This window comes from Silurus meridionalis, chromosome 7 (assembly GCF_014805685.1).
Source record: "Silurus meridionalis isolate SWU-2019-XX chromosome 7, ASM1480568v1, whole genome shotgun sequence".
NCBI classification, from domain to species: domain Eukaryota; kingdom Metazoa; phylum Chordata; class Actinopteri; order Siluriformes; family Siluridae; genus Silurus; species Silurus meridionalis.
Window position 1 is genome coordinate 28,121,515 of NC_060890.1, and position 17,372 is coordinate 28,138,886.

General features: G+C 44.2%; 1 protein-coding gene across 2 annotated transcripts in view; it reads left to right on the top strand.

Annotated features, from left to right (window-relative positions):
• Window positions 1-17,372, top strand: part of LOC124388393 (protein sidekick-2-like) — a 263,177-nt gene that overhangs the window by 54,523 nt on the left and 191,282 nt on the right. The gene's annotated exons all lie outside the window — the stretch shown is intronic.

Sequence of the window (17,372 nt, forward strand, 5' to 3'; positions counted from 1 at the left end):
ATGCTCGGAATGACTTTACTTTACTGCGCCGCGTTCTTCTCATATTTAGAAGGAAATCGGGATGTTTGGATTTCAGGTGATAAATTAAACCTGACTTTGAGAAACTCTTTGCAGATACACCCCCTCTTGAAATTTCAGCATTGCATGTTTGGCACATCGCTATCCGCACACCACAGACATGTTGCTCTTATCCAGATATCCGTGTGCTGCTGCGCTTTTTTATTGCGTCATTACAATTGTGTTTCTGCGTGTTGTTTCGGTGATTTAGGTATTTCCGAAAATTCTCGGTGCATCGCTGTAATTTATGATTGATATACCACAAAGTTTCTCAGTAGGGGCAAGCTGATTTAAGTCTTAAAAATACCGTATTGAACTCAAGCAAAACGAACACGCACATTAAAAATCAAACACACAAAAACTTCGAAAGGAACGTAAGAGCTGCATGAAACCAACCAAAAAGCCGCATGCGGCTCGCGAGCCACGGGTTGGCCACCCCTGCCCTACACTCTATAACCTACACTCTATAACTTACACCCAACACTCTATACCTTACACCCAACACTCTATACCGTACACTTTATATACTACACCCTATACCAAATGCCCTGTTCCTTACACTGTGTAGTGAATAATGTCCTGAAACAGAACACCAATACTGAATAAACCAATACTGAAAAACAGAGCTAAAAGGGTTCAATTCTACAGATGCTTCCACATTCCAGTCATTACAGTGAAAAAAACTCTAACATCTACTCTGTGTGTGTGTGTTTGTGGTATTTATCCTGAGGTGTTAATTACTGAAGCAGAAGTCCAGCTGCAACATTAATAATTCATTAATTATTCATTATTTTTTAATCACCGCAGATCTGTTACTGAAGCACACACACACACACACACACACACATTAATGTGTTGGTTTATGCAGGAGACTGAAGTCATGGACAAGAGAATTTAATTTTGACAAAATAAACAGAAAAAACATTGTCATGCGTTCACAAAAACACAGTCCATCAATTCATTTACATTTTGCTTTTAACAGTGGACACTGTCCCACAGCAGCTGTACAGAGATGAAGAGGTAATAAAGTTGGAATGTTGGAAAGTTTGTCCCTAATGAGTGATCCAGTGGTGAAAGAAAAACTCTATGATATGTTATGAGGAAATAACCTTAAGAGTAACCAGACTCAAAATGGAACCTCATCCTCCACACTGAATGTCTATTCATCATGGTTCCATCATTGTTGAAGTGAACATTGCAGAACCATTCATGCAAACTGTGGTCCTGATCACATTGTAGAAGACTGTTGTTATTAATTACATTGGACTCTGATAGACTAAATCCTCTGGAGACAAAACCCTGATCAGAGGCCAATAACAGTCATTTACCACCTTAACTAGTGCCGTCTCTGTGCTATGATGAGGTTGAAATACTGACTGATACATTTTTTTAATAAATGTTCTTTCTCAGTAGATGTGAGCAGAACTGCTGTGCTACAACCTTTTCTAGAATCTTGGAGATTTAGGGGAGGTTCGATATTGGTTGGACACATGGGCGTAAATTTCATTTAACAGTAGGGGGGGACAATTAATATAAAATTTCTCATGAGCAATTTTTTGGGGGGACACAAATATTACAGTTAAATTGTACTTACAGTATAAAGACACAGTACATTATTATTGTAGCACGGAGACTGCGTCAATTACAATTCTAATTCAAACTGCTTTACATAAAGAAAGTAAATCTATCATAAAAAATAATCACAACAATAAAAACAAGGAATAAAAAAAAATGTTTAAGATTTTATTTACAAATTAAAGAAGACACTTAAGAACAGAATATAAATTGATTATACAAAAAAATACAGTGTGGTCAGTTCAGATGTAGCACAGTGCTCATTTAGTAACTGCACAGATAAACAATATGCTAATTGTGTGTTCATGTTAAATTAACATTATTCCAAGTCGTCCCAAATAAAACACTGCATGGGAAACGGCTTTGGTGTGTTAGTGTCAGTGCACTAGTACATTAGCTGCAGTGTTAGCTGCAGTGCACTATGCTACAAGGTATTGTAAACAAGCTAACTTTCACTAGATAAGTCATATTTTATTTGCTAATAGAGCAGATTCATGGACAATTACATCAGTAATAAGCTGGTTTTTTGGACATTTACAGAGTCCTGTATCTAATGAGATTAATTGACAGCAGATCAGTGAGATGATTGGGGTATAAATAGTGTATATTAAAGATGCAAAGTCTCTCAGAAATAAAGATGATCTTCAACAATCTGTGAAAGACTGCGTCTACAAACTCTGTTTCAGAATAATGTTCCTCAACATCAAATTGCAAAACGACTGTGATGAAGGAAAAACTCCCTGAGATGCAGAAGGAAGAAACCTTGAAAGGAACCAGACTCAAGAGGGAACCTCATCCTCATCTGGGTTGCACTGACTGTCCATTTATTACAAATAAACGATGTTGAGGTGCAGTGATGGAGATCAGAGCAAACTGTAGTCCTGAGTTAGTGTAGTGCCATCATCCAGAGGCAGACCAGGATGAAGTGGGACGATCCGAGGAGGGAAGAGGAGCAGGAACAGTGATCACTGGAACCTCAGGAGCATGTTTAATTCGACCAACAGTGCACTGACTGCAAGCTGTCAAAATATAAAAAAAATTAAAATAAAAAAAAGATATATATATATATATATATATATATATATATCATCAAAATATATATCATCATTATAGCAGATTATTCAGCATGACCAGTGCTGTAGTGTCCAGCAGGTCGTTTATTTTGGTTTCTTTACTTTTTAGAGCTTCAATATGCCCTCGATTTCCTGTTGCCTCCAAACGCTAGAGTTTAACTGATACATTCTTTTGCCATTTGATGGTTCCTATAAACTCTTTTATACCTTCAGCACTAAAAAACACCTCCTAGCCTTCAGCGTCGCGCCCGCATGTGCGATATACCAGTGTTCTCAGTTGTTAATGTTTAGCAATAGATGAAATAAAAAGGGAGAAGTGTAACCATAACTAACTATACATCATTCTAAAGCTCTGAGCCTCAAGCAGTGATTTCAGATCTCTGTTTTTAAATGGAAAACGTATAACGAATGTATTTGCTAAATGTGTGTAACCAGTACACAACAACAAAATACATAAAAAACTGCACTACTTACATTATTATTGTAATAACGAGTCACACACACATCCACTGCTGCTAATCCCGGTTTATTAGGAAAGATAAGGGTCCAGTAAACAACATGCTGTAAAGCATTTCTGCTCCAAACAAACAATAGTGTTGTAATTTAGATGTTTATTCTTTTGGACTTATTAAACTCTTTTGGGGTTAAACAAAACGTCATCGAACCAACTCATCGCTTTAACCCTGGATTACCCCGATCCTCCCGGTACGGTTGCATTTGTTTTCTCAGTGTGGATTAAGTTTCTATGTTCCTGCCCAGCACCGCGCTTTCCCACGCGCATCTGTGGATTACTCGTCCCGAGCGGATATATACTTTCGGTTTGTGACTCTCCGTATCCGGTGTGAGTGTTTCGATTTGGCTTTGCCTTTTGTTTGAATTAAAACTCTGTTTGCTGGTATTTCGGCTTCCACCTCCATATCTCCGCATAACACAGGGTATGACATGCAGCGAAATGCTTTTTATGATGGTCCAGCATGAGGGAATAAAAACGGATGAAAAAAAATAAAAATAAAACAAAGAAAAAGAAGGCAGATAAATAGTAGGTGTGTATAAAAGCTATATAAAAATAAGATTATATAAAGATATATAAAGATATATATATACAGCTCCACACACACACACACACGTAGTCTGTCCCCATCATACTAAGTATCGGCAACTGTGGCTCGTTGACCGCAGCCCTACATAAACCCCTCACTTTCTTTCATTCACCGTCAATCTCACGTAGATGAACACATTGACCTCGCAAAAGGACTATCTACTTTCTTGTGGATACCGCCGCGATCTCTATCCCTCCAGAGACTGCTCTGTTCTTCCTCCCGGAAGAATCATTTGCTTTTCGTTTGGCATTTCTGTTTATTTACCAGTTGCTTCATTAAAACCTGTTTCTTCACTAACCCTGGGTTTATGCTTCAGTCACTCCGCAACCGTAACGGAAGAACTGACCTGCCAAACAGAAGGAGAAAAGAAATAACCACGCAGCCTTACCATTGGAGCCAGCCGGGTGCAAGCGCGGAGCTTCTCCGGAAGCTCATCGGAGCACTGCGGCCACTAACCCGGTCCACCGGGCTCCACCTCCGGCGCCTCCTCTACCTTCCAACAATCCGATGGCTATCCCGAGCTACTGCTCTGGGGATGCGGCTGAATGCCATGGCTTCCTGCTCCAGGTAGAGCTATACATCGGCATGCAGCTGCAACGCTTCGTCTCCGACCACGCGAAAATCGCCTTTCTAATCTCGCTGTTATCCGAAAGAGCTCTCGCGTGGGCCTGCACTCTGTGGAGTGCAAATAGTGTAGCTCTCGCCTCCTTTGCAGCGTTCACAACATACGTGATGGAGGTTTTCTGCACGGCAACGGGATCGCTAAACAACGCGGATGAACCCCTGAATCTCCACCAAGAGCGGAGGGCGTGGCGGAGTACAGCCTTCGTTTCATGCCTCCAGCGGTTGGAATATTAATGCACTCCTAAGCGCGTATCGGCAAGGTCTGAATCCAGCGATTCGGATGGCAATGGCCACCAATGATGATGCGGTAGGACTAGAGACCTTTATACAACGTTCCATTCGGGTCTCACAACATCTATCTGGCTGTCACGTGCCTAATTACATGCCTCCCGCTGCATCAGCTGCTGCATCAGGGACTGCCCCCGAACCCATGCAGTTGGGGTTCCAATGTCTGTCTAGGAGAGAGAGAGAGAGAGAGAGATGCTGAACCACTGGGGCCTGTCCGTACTGTGGCAATCCGGGTCACTACCTTCAGCAGTGCACCATTTAACCCCAACGCGCTGAGGTGAGCAACATCGCCTTTCCCTCCAAGATTTTTAGTTTAGCCATGCTTTCTATGACTCTTCTCGGTCCTAACACCCGTCTTTCCACCTCCGCCCTAGTCGACTCAGGTTCTGCCAGGAACTTCATCTCCCAGGCATGCCTAGACCAGCTCCAGCTGCGCCGTGAGCGGGGACACCATGATCTGGACGTCTAGACCATCCATGGACGCTAGGACAAGGCTGGATTAAATACTGCGCTCCTGTCATCACCCTCCAGGTTGGTCTGTTTCACCAAGAACATATAACAGTTCATGGTCCTGGAGGACTCTACAGTAAATATCAACATGTGGCGGCCATGGCTGATTAAACACTCACCTCTGTGTTCCTTTGTGATGTCCTTGAATGGAGCACCTGAATGGTGCCACGAACACTGTCTCCCCGGCCTTCCCACTCCACTCAACAAAAGGGTGACCATGGCCGCCACACGAGTCGAAAACTCCCTACACCCTCTCAGGCGGAGATCCCACCTGAATACTATGCATTTGCGGATGTGTTCAGCGAGGAAGCTGCAACCCGACTACCTCCTCACCGACCCTGGGATTTTGCCATCGATCTGGCTCCTGGAGCTAAACTCCTGAAGGGCCGGATCTATCCCCTGTCCATTCCTGAACGCGCATCTATGGAACAGTACATCCAGCAGGCCCTTGACCAAGGTTTCATCACCCCGTCCTCCTCTCCCACTTTCTCCTCCGGCCTTGTATCGACTACTGGAGCCTCAATGCCCTCATCACTCCTCTCCCTTATCCACTTCCGCTCGTCCGTGAGGCATGCTACTTCACCAAGCTAGACCTCAGGAGTGCCTACAACCTCGTGCAGATTCGAAAAGGAGACGAGTGGAAAACCGCCTTCATCACTCCCGCTGGCTACTACGAGTACCGGGTCATGCCGTATGGCCTTTCAATTTCACCGTCCGTGTTCCAGGGCTTCATGAACGAGGTGTTCCGGCCACTCCTACACCGATCCGTAATCGTCTACATCAACGACATTCTGATCTACTCCCGGACGGCTCAGGAACATCACGACCACGTGACCCAAGTGCTAAAGCTCCTGTGAAAGCACCAGCTATACCTGAATCTTCCTAAGTGCGAGTTTCACCAAACCCGGGTCCAGTTCCTTGGCTATGTGATCAGCACCAAGGGAATCCAAATGGACCAAAGGAAAGTGCAGGCGGTGTGGAAATGGCTGCCCTCCAGCTCCATGAAGGAGTTGCAGAGGTTCCTGGGGTTCGCGAACTTCTACCGGTGCTTCATATGGGGTTTCAGTCAGGTCACAGACCCGCTTACCTCCCTCCTCAGGGACAAACCCAAAGAACTGCCCTGGACATCCGAGGCCAAAGAGGCATTCCAGGAGCTCCGGGATTGGTTCTGCGCAGCTCCACTCCTCAATCACCTGAACCCTGAACGTCCCTTTGTCGTGGAGGTGGACACATCATCCACCTGGGTCGGGGCTATCCTCTCCCAGTACTCCAGGAGCCCCGCTCGACTTTACCCCTGCACCTAATCTCGAAGAAACTGTCCCCCACTGAACAGAACTACGACATTGGGAACCGGGAGCTTCTTGGCACTCGTTTAGTGGAGGCACTGGCTGGAGGGGGCAAGACATCCGTTTGTGGAAGAACCTGCAATACCCCAGAGAGGCCAAGAGGCTGAACCCCTGACAAGCCCGATGGGCCCTGTTCTCACCTCGTCCCCGTCCCCTGTCCCCGAACGGCCCTGGTCCCACCTGGGCATCAACTTTGTTACATTTGCGGCATTTGGCAGACGCCCTTATCCAGACATTCTGGAGCAGGGGAGGGTTTTTAGGGCTTTGCTCAAGGGCCCAGCAGTGGGCCCAGCAGTGGCAGCTTGGTGGTGGTGGGATTTGAACCTGTGATCTTCTGATCCAAAGCCCAATGCCTTAACCACTGAGCTACCACCTCCCAGTTACGGACCTGCCGCGGTCTGAAGGTCACACCTGCGTGCCAGTGGCAGTGGATCGATTCTCCTAAGCCTGCCACTTCATACCTCTTCCTGGCCTGCCCACTGCCCTGGAAAACCGCCGAAGCCCTCTTCCACCACGTGTCCTGGGAACTTCGGTCTCCCAGAGGAAATAGTGTCGGACCGCGGGCTGCAGTTCACGTCACACGTCTGGCGGGCGTTCTTCTGGCTCCTCAGTGTGGCGGTCCACCTGTTGTCCGGCTACCACCCTCAATCCAATGGGCAGACGGAAAGGAAAGTGGGAGTCGGCCCACACCCAACTCCGCCGAGCCCTCCGTGACACACAAAGACATGCGGATGCACGTCGGCTGGAGTCCCCATCCTACCAACTGGGGGACAGGGCGTGGCTTTCCACGAGGGACCTGCGGCTCCGTCTCCCGTGCAGGAAACTGAGCCCCTGATAAATTGGGCCGTTCCGGGTGATTTCGCCGGGTCAATGAGGTCTCCTACCAGCTCGACCTCCCTCCTCGGTACCGGATTCACCCTGTATTTCATGTGTCTCTCCTGAAGCCCTTTCGCGCACCGACTAAGCCACCTTCTGGGGTTAGCAGGGAGCCCCCGCTGCAGGAGATCCTAGGCCAGCCGTTGGTGTACACAGTGCGCGAGGTGCTCGATTCGCGCCGGAGCTGGAATACCTGGTCGACTGTGAGGTGTTCGGTCCCGAGGAATGCTCGTAGGTGCCCCGGCAGGACATCCTGGACCCGGCTCTCTTGGTGGACTTTCACGTGGCTCATTCACTCCGTCCGGCCCCCTGGGGACGGGTGCCGCCCCTGGGGGGGGGTTGATGTCAGGGGACAGCCTGCCATGCCATCACTCAGCTCCACACACACATAGTTTGTCCCCATCATACTAAGTATCGGCACCTGTGGCTCGTTAACCGCAGCCATACATAAACCTCTCATTTGCTCTCATTCACCGTCAGTTCTACTATCTTACATAGATGAACACATTGACCTCGCAAAACGACTATCTACTTTCCTGTGGATACCGCCGCGATCTCTATTCCTCCAGAAACCGCTCTGTTCTTCCTCCCCGAAGAATCATTTGCTTTGAGTTCGGCATTTCTGTTTATTTACCAGTTGCATCGCTACTTCATTAAAACCTGTTTCTTCACTAACCCTAGGTTTTTGCTTCAGTCACTCCACAACTGTGACAATAAGTGTCCGTGTGCGGTATGGTGTGGTGTAAAGTGTCCATCAGTTTCTGTGTGTGGTATGGAGTGGTGTAAAGTGTCCGTGTGTGGATTGGTGTGGTATAAAAATATGAAATGTAAAGTGCACTGTGCTGTGCAAGTCCAGTGTCTAAAATGTCGTAGCACGAAAAGTGAGATGTATGCAGGGAAAATGGTCTGATGATGAAGAGAGTGGTCCAGTTTTTAGATCCTGGGTGTTTCCTGGTTTAAACTCCGAATGGCCTGCGGGAAGAAGCTCCTCCTCATTCTCTCTGTGTTCACTTTCAGGGAGTGGAAGCGTTTCCCCGATATGGCTGAGGTCCTTCACAATCTTCCTGGCTTTGTCCTGCAGGTTAAGGAGCTCGGTGTGGATGGTAAGTTCAGCTGAACGCACCACCCTCTGGAGGGCTCGTCTGTCCTGCATGGTGCTGTTCCCGAACCAGGAAGTGATGCTACCCGTCAGAACGCTCTCAATGGTGCAGATGTAGAAAGTCTTTAGCACCTGAGAGGGAAGATTAAAGTCCCTTAAGCGTCTCAGATGGTACAGACGCTGCCGGGCCTTCTTTACCAGGGTGTTGATGTGACAGGACCAAGGCAGGTCCTGTGTGATGTGAACACCTAGCTATCGGAAACTGTCCACTCTCTCCACTGGGGTCCCGTTGATGTTTAACTGGGGTCCCGAAATCTTTGAAGAGTCGGTTAGGAGGGAGTCAGATGTTCTTCCAGGTTCTCCTAAAGATCAGAGCAGTTGTTGTTCTTGAAGGTAAAGCTTGCCGGAAGATCTCAAAAAGGGTTTGAGATCTTGTCTCGAAGAGTCACTGCTGGGCTGTTCTAAGCGTCCGACTCTCCGGGCCTTTGGGCGTCCGGCCCTCCGAGCCTTTCCAAACGAGCCGAACCAAGCCGAGCGAGTGAGCCAAGCTACGATTAGTTGGGTTCAAGATATTTTAAAGGCTTCGAATCACACCCATCTTTGGCGGAATGACCAGTGATAGCCTGAATTTTTTCAGAGGGAGAAACTTCCATTGTTCATGTATTTGCGGGCGTCGTTCCTGGTTTATATTTACTTTGGAGAACTTCAAGTTACATCCAAAGTGTATTAAGACAATATGGTACATTTCATGTTTAGATAAAATGCACTCTTGTTTTGGAGAACTGGCTTGTGTTATCAGTTGAATGCTGAGTTGAATCTAATTTGTTATGAAAATCTTCATTCAATTTAAAATATAAACTCATGAGACATGTGGCTTTCAGCCCAGTACTTTTCTGGATTGCTCCAGGACTGATTTCATGTATTTATGTATATTCGAAATAAAAATAATGTTCAATCATTTTGTTTCAATAATGCTACTGGCTGGAAAGAAAAGGTTTAAAATAAGAGGTGATGCAGAACAAACGTCACCATCACACCTGCAGAGGGAGTGGATGCTCAGGCCCAAAATTCTACCTCTTTTACTTTATTTTTTTTTGTGTGTGGTCTCATTTGTTTTGTAAATTTCAGGGATCCACCTGCCACGCCCCCTTTGGTGGCTCTCTATGCCTCCACTCTCCATAGAGCTCCAGGTTTAACCACGCACCCCTGGAGCTCATCATTACTCATGCCTCCACTCTCTCTGAAGCTCCAGATTTAACGAGGCACACCTGAAGCTCATCACTCCACCCCGCACCTACATAAACCCCTCACTCACATTCACTCCCCGTTCGTTATTGTTTATGTTTTACTTTCCGTGCTGCATGTCTTCACGTACCGGTTGTCATCCAGGACTCCACTTGACCGTTCCATCCGGACTCCACAATCCCATACTGGCTGCGCTTCACCTCCCCGTGCATCTCGGGTCAGCTAGCGCACCTCGGACTTTCTCAACCGTAGGACTGCCGTGTGCTTGTGCTTGTGTGTGTGTGCGCGTATGCGCGTCTGTGTGTGTGTGCTCGTATCTCTCTCTCTCCCTCACACGTGCGTTAAAGCCCAAGCGAGCTGTACTCCGGCTTCCGCCTTCTGTTTCGCTCGCACCCTGACAGTAACACTATATTCTACCAGCCATATATATTTTTTTTTACCAGCAAGAGGAGTGTTTTATGTTTTTGTAATTGAACAACCGTGATCTAAAATTGATTGAGGCTTAGACGTTTAGAATGATGTATAGTTAGTCATGGTTACACTTGTTCCTTTTTATTTAATCTATTGGTAAACATTAACACCTGAGAACACTGGGGTATTGGCCACACGGGCATGATGCTTAAGGCTAAGGGATTAAATATTTTATATGTTTTTAATTGTGAATAAAATATGATTTTTTTAAGATTTTGCAAAACAGTCCCAACATTTTGGAATTGGAATTGTAGCAGGTAGCAATGAAGTGCAGGAGTGTTCTGGAGAGGAGGAAATGCTCGTCGGGGACAGGCTTGCACTTGTGGAGAGCATCTTATTCATTGTTATCGCCACATTGTCTTTGTGGGGCTGTTCTGGGGCAATGTTCATTGCAAAAAGCGCTAAACAAATAAAAATCAATTTAATTGAATTGAAATCATTAGAAACATTAAAACATGAGCACAATGTAATCAGGTTTATTCATAAGCTGGTGCAATTCCTCAGGTGTTGTTTGGTGTTAAAATGTAGCTCAGACAGATCACACGGTGTGTGTTCAGTCATCATATCAGTGTGTGTTACATTTCCCTAAGTCAACCTCCTGAATATTTTTTATAATGTTTTTGATTTCTTTATGCAATAATATTAACAAATCATCCAACTTCCTGTTCAGGTGATGTTTTTACACTCGCAGTCATGTGGAATGAGCTGAATCCCTTCATTGTTTAGGTTTAGGAACAGCTGCAGGTACAGGAACAGGTGAAGAAACAGATACAGAAACAGGTTCAGGTTAAGGAACATGTACAGGTGCTGGAACAAGTGCAGGTGCTGGAACAGGTGCAAGTACACTTGCAATTAGAAATATTCAACCCCTAAAGAGTTTGAAGGATTTATAAATAAAAATATTTTCAAAGTGCAGGATTCTGCTTTGGATGGCTTCTTAATGAGTTCAGTGATACATAAAATCAACCCAGAAAATGTATGATGTAGTATTTGTGTGTAACAGTATATTTTGTTAAGATCGCCATGTCACAATTATTCAACCCCTCTATAATATTGTTGTTTTTAAAGCTTTCGGACAGTTTTATGGCCTGAAGTGGAGCTGAAACATCATTAAGCCTTTGGGAACTCTATAACGATCCTTCATTTGCTTCAGCTGTGATGCATATATAAACCCCGACCATGAAGGTGTTCAAGGTGAGTTGCAATCATGGGAAAGACAAAGGAGCTTCCACAAAAGCTGAGAGAGGAGATTATTTCATCAAACCTGAAGGGCCTTGGGTATAAGAAGATTTCCAAGAGACACCATTGGGAGCATTATAAGGAAGTTTAAAACTTATGGAACAGCTGCAAATCTGCCTGGCCGTGGAAGAAAGCTCACAATTTCATCAAGGACCCTTAGCAACTTAGTCAGGACAGCTAAGAAAAACCCCCATGTGACTGCAAGACAGATACAGGACTGTCAGCCCGCTTGAGCACTTCAGGCATTACTGCCTCAATCACCGAGGAAATGCCCCCTCCCATCCAGCTGCACGGAAATAACGTCTAATTTTCTGGCACTTATAAGGACGCCTGAATCCTCCAGACAGTGCCAGATTGTCTTTAGGCTTGCCCTGATCACTCTCCAGCGTATTCTCTGTTTTGTTTGTTCTTTTGTTTCTGACCTGACCATTCTGTCCTTTGGTTTCCGGCTCGGCTCGCGCTGAACGCGCTCCGGTTTCTGGCTCGGCTCTGCTCTGCTTGCGCTGAACATGCTCCGGTTTCTGGCTCGGCTCTGCTCTGCTCGCGCTGAACGCGCGTTTCGGTTTCCGGCTCGCGCTGAACGCGCCCCCAACTTCCGGCTCGGCATCCTCACCCTTCGCGAAATCGGCTCCCTGAATCTACTCCCTGAATCGGCTCCCTGAATTGACTCCCTGAATCGGCTTCCCGATTCAGCTCTGCACAGCTTTTCTCCCCTGCTCTTTTTGCATCTGCCTTGGATCCTATAACCTGAACTTTCTGACACAGGATGACATGATGAAGGCTGGTACAAGTGCTTCAGTGGCAACTATAAGACGTGCACTGAATAATCAAGGACTTCATGGCTGGACCCCAAGACGCACTCCACTCTTGACCTCAAGGAACATCAGGAGTCGACTAGAATATGCCAGGAGGAATTTGGATAAAACTACAGAGTTCTGGGAGACAGTTCTATGGACTGATAAAACCAAACTGGAACTTTTTGGACATATGGACCAGCGGTATGTCTGGCGTGCAAAAGGTCAGTCTTATGACCAGAAGAATACCATCCCCACGGTTAAGCACGGAGGTGGGTCAATAATGATGTGGGGCTGTTTTTCTGTTTGAAAATCTTTGGTGGGTTTTGAAGAAGGCAGTTGCAGCACGGAAGCCGTCAAACATCACTGAGTTAGAGGCTTTTGCACGTGAAGAATGGGCAAAGATTCCAATCGAGAGGTGGAAGAAGCTTGTCAGCACTTATCGAAAACGCTTGTTAGAAGTTATAAAAACTAAAGGGCGCTCCACAAGGTACTGAAGCTGGGGGTTGAATAATACTGCACATGCTCATGTGTTACAAGACTTACAATTTTCTTTTGAACTTCAAAGTTAAGTCAACTTCTGTTGTCAAAATAACTCAAATATCTATCAATAAATATTGTTTGTTATTTCACACGTTTTTTTTCTTTTTTTCTTTATTTTCATTATCTTTTATCAACATCAATGTATTGTCTATTGAGGTGAGGGGGTTTAATATTTCTGATTGTGAGTGTACATGTGCAGGTGCTGGTACAGGTGCAGGTACATGTGCAGGTGCAGGTACAGGTGCAGGTTCAGTTGAATGTAAAAAGGTGCTTTTTTGATTAATTTTTTTTTTTCTCTTCTCTAATGATGGCCTGTTTTCTCTGCTTTTTTTCATGCTTCTGTTCCTCTGGGTTGCTGTGATTCAGGTAAGAAAGCTGCCTCACTGTCACAGTGTTTGTTTTATTGAACTTTTGCTTGTATCTGGAGTCAGCACCTATAATTAAATATTTAACTTTCTCTGATGCTGAATCTATATTTTCATTCAGATCACACAACACTTATTTTACTCGCAGAACAACTACTGTAACCAAATACATCTGTTAGTGAACAGAATGTGGACAGATCAGTTTCACCACACTGGAACAAACAGGAGATGTTAGATCCACAATCATCTGCAGATCAAAATAATATGCAATAATACAGAGACAGAAGCGTTTACATAACAAACCATAAACAGGAGTCAAGTCCTTTTACACTTGATTCCTAATTTAGAAAGAACAAATCAATATGAATTCCACTTCCTTTTTCAGCTTTTTCTGCATCGCTAATACGTTCCAGTCACACTTGACTGCACACTAAGTTTTTTCTTTTCCATCATCTCTGTCATCTCTTACTTTTATGGCATTGTACTTTCATAACACTATACACTGTAACACACATCATAACACACACAAACTGTACAACACTATCTGTACCTGGCTATCTTCAAGCGATGAGTGAAGATCTTCCTCTACCTGAAACACTTCAAATAATACTTTAATAAGTTTGCTTTGTTGAAAAAAAAAGACTCTCAGAATTGTATGCTGATTCTTATACACTGTACCAGTGTAGATTTATTCATTGATGGAGACTCAAAGCACCTTTGTACATCGCTCTGGACACGACGTCTGCAAAATGCCACAACTGTAAATGTAATACATTGTACACACACTGTATAACACTGAGTAACACTGTACACACACCGTACACACACTGTTATACACACTGTACAACACTAACACCGTACACACACTGTACACACACACACTGTACAACACTTTACACACACTGTATAACACTTTACACATACTCTACACACACTGTATCACACTGTTATGCACACTGTATAACACTGAGTAACACTGTACACACTGTTATACACACTGTACACACACTGTTTAACACTGAGTAACATTGTACACACACTGTATAACACTAAGTAACACTGAGTAACATTGTACACGCACTGTATAGCACTGTACACAGTCTATAACACTAACACTGTACACACACTAACACTGTACACACTGTATAACACTGTACACACAGTTATACACACTGTGCACACACTGTATAACACTGAGTGACACTGTACACACACTAACACTGTACACACACTTTATAACACTGAGTAACACTGTACACACACTAACAAGTCAAGTCAAGTCAAGTTTATTTGTATAGCGCTTTTCACAACAGACATTGTCTCAAAGCAGCTTTACACAAATCAACAGTGATGGTGAATGGTGTGCATTTGTCCCTGATGAGCAAGCCGTGGCGACTGTGGCAAGGAAAAACTCCCTTAGATGTTATGAGGAAGAAACCTTGAGAGGAACCAGACTCAAAAGGGGAACCCATCCTCATCTGGGTGACATCAAGAGTTTGATCATAAATCTTTCAACAATACAGAACACTGGAGAGTGGGAACTGACATGATTACTGGAGTATAAGATTATAAGTAATGTTCTTTCTGCAGTCTTAAACAGTCTATATGGTTAGTAGCTCCGAGTTTTATAAGCTCAGCATTTGTGATCACCACAGATCCAGCATCAGCTTCTCCATGCCAGAGCCTTTAAACACTCCAGGAGGTCCAATGTCAAAACTCCACATGTAGCGGGATCCAAATGGCACTGGTACGTCTCTAGATGGTTCAGGATGTTTGTGAGTTCGGCATCTACTTCTTTAAAGGTCCGTAATCATCACGAGGTGGGAGGTGACTGGAGCTGGAGCAACCTCAGGATGCCTCGGGATGGGGAGAGAAAGAGAAGCAGTGGAGAGGAATTAGCGTAGCTGCTGTTCATGATATTAACAGCACAAGTTGATAATGTGCATGTGATCAGATGTTCTGGAGCACAAGGTTATGATGTGATGTGTGTTATGTGTAGGCTTTGCTAAAAGATACGTTTTAATCTACACTTAAATTGGGTGAGTGTGTCTGAGCCCCGAACACCGTCAGGAAGACTATTCCAGAGTTTAGGAGCTAAATGTGAAAATGCTCTACCACCTTTAGTGGACTTTGCTATTCTAGGAACTACTAGAAGCCCAGAGTTTTGAGATCTCAGGAGCGTGGCGGATTGTAGCGTGTTAAAAGACTGGATAGATACACGGAGCCAAACCATTTAGTGCTTTATAAGTGAGAAGTAATAGTTTGTAGTCTATTCGAAACTTAACAGGAAGCCAATGTAGGGACGATAAGATCGGGGTTATGTGATCATATTTTTTGACCTTGTAAGAACTCTGGCTGCTGCATTCTGGACTAACTGAAGCTTGTTTATTAATGAAGCAGGACATCCACCTAGTAACGCATTACAGTAGTCTATTCTGGAGGTCATAAACGCATGGACGAGCTTCTCTGCATCGGATATAGACAACATATTTCTTAGCTTAGAAATATTTCTAAGGTGAAAGAAGGCTGTTTTGTAACCTGATTGATGTGATTTTTGAAAGACAAGTCGCTGTCTAAAATAACACCCAGGTCTTTTACCGTTGAACTAGTGGTTACAGAACATCCGTCTAAATGCAGGTTGAGATGCTGGGCGTCTGTATACCAGTTTTGGGCGATGAGCAAAATCTCAGTCTTATCAGAATTTAAAAGTAGAAAGTTATGGGTCATCCAATCTCTTAGTTCCTTAACACACTCAGTCATCCGGGTTAATTGAGCTGTATCGCCTGGTTTAGATGAAATATATAGCTGAGTATCATCAGCATAACAATGGAAGCTAATTCCATGCCTTCTAATAATATTTCCTAACGGAAGCATGTATATTGTGAAGAGCAGGGGTCCTAGAACTGAACCTTGCACGCCATAATTTACTTGCATTAGCCTGGATAGCTCTCCATTCAAATCTACGAAATGGTAACGATCGGACAGGTAGGATTTAAACCAGCTTAATGCCTGTCCCTGAATGCCGATGTAATTTTGTAAGCGATCTAGGAGGAGATCATGGTCTATAGTGTCGAATGCAGCACTAAGATCTAGTAAAACCAACAGCGAGATGAAGCCTTGGTCTGAAGCTAAAAACAGGTCATTAGTTATTTTAACTAGAGCAGTTTCTGTGCTATGATGGGGCCTAAAACCTGACTGAAATTCTTCAAAGATATTGTTCTCTTGCAGGTAGGAACATAACTGTGCAGCGACAATCTTTTCTAAAATCTTAGACATAAATGGGAGATTTGAAATTGGTCTGTAATTTGATAACGTGTTTGGATCCAGATTAGGTTTTTAATGAGGGGCTTAATAACTGCTAACTTGAGGGATTTAGGACGTGACCTAAAGATAGTGAGGAGTTAATAATATTTAGAAGAGGCTCACCAGTTGTATATAACACTTCCTTCAGTAATTTAGTAGGAATTGGATCTAACTGACATGTTGTCGATTTAGCTTTGGCAATAACATTATACAGCTCTTCCTGTCCTATACATGTAAAACAGTGGAGTTGTGGAGTTGAAGGTAACACTGTCTCAGGAGATGCTGTAAGAGGTTGAACTGCCACAATTGTTTTTCTAATGTTATCTATTTTTCAGTGAAGAAAATCATAAAGTCCTCACTACTAAACTGTGATGGAACACAATTTTCAGGGCCCTGATTTGTAGTTAGTTTAGCTACTGTACTGAAAAGGAACCTGGGATTGTTTTTGTTGTTTTCTATAAGTTTGCTCAGGTGTTCAGCTCTAGCAGCTTTTAGCGCCGTCTGTAGCTGAGCATACTGTCTTTATACGATTCTAAATACCTCCAATTTAGTTTTCCTCCATTTTCTCTCCAGATTACGTGCTGTTCTCTTGAGGGCATGTATGACTATTATACCAAGATGCAGGTGCTTGGTCTCTAACCTTTTTAACCGGATAGGGCAACGGTGTCTAATGTGCTAGTGAGGATAAGGTCTATGTTCTTAGTTATCTCATCAAGATTAATAGTAGTTATGGGTTTAGTGAGAAATTGAGATAAATCAGGCAGGTTATTTACGAATCTGTCCTTAGTGGTTGGAACAATAGTCCTACCAGGTCGATAACGTGGTGCAACACGGCTAATCTGCTCTACCGGTAGTGTGTACAGT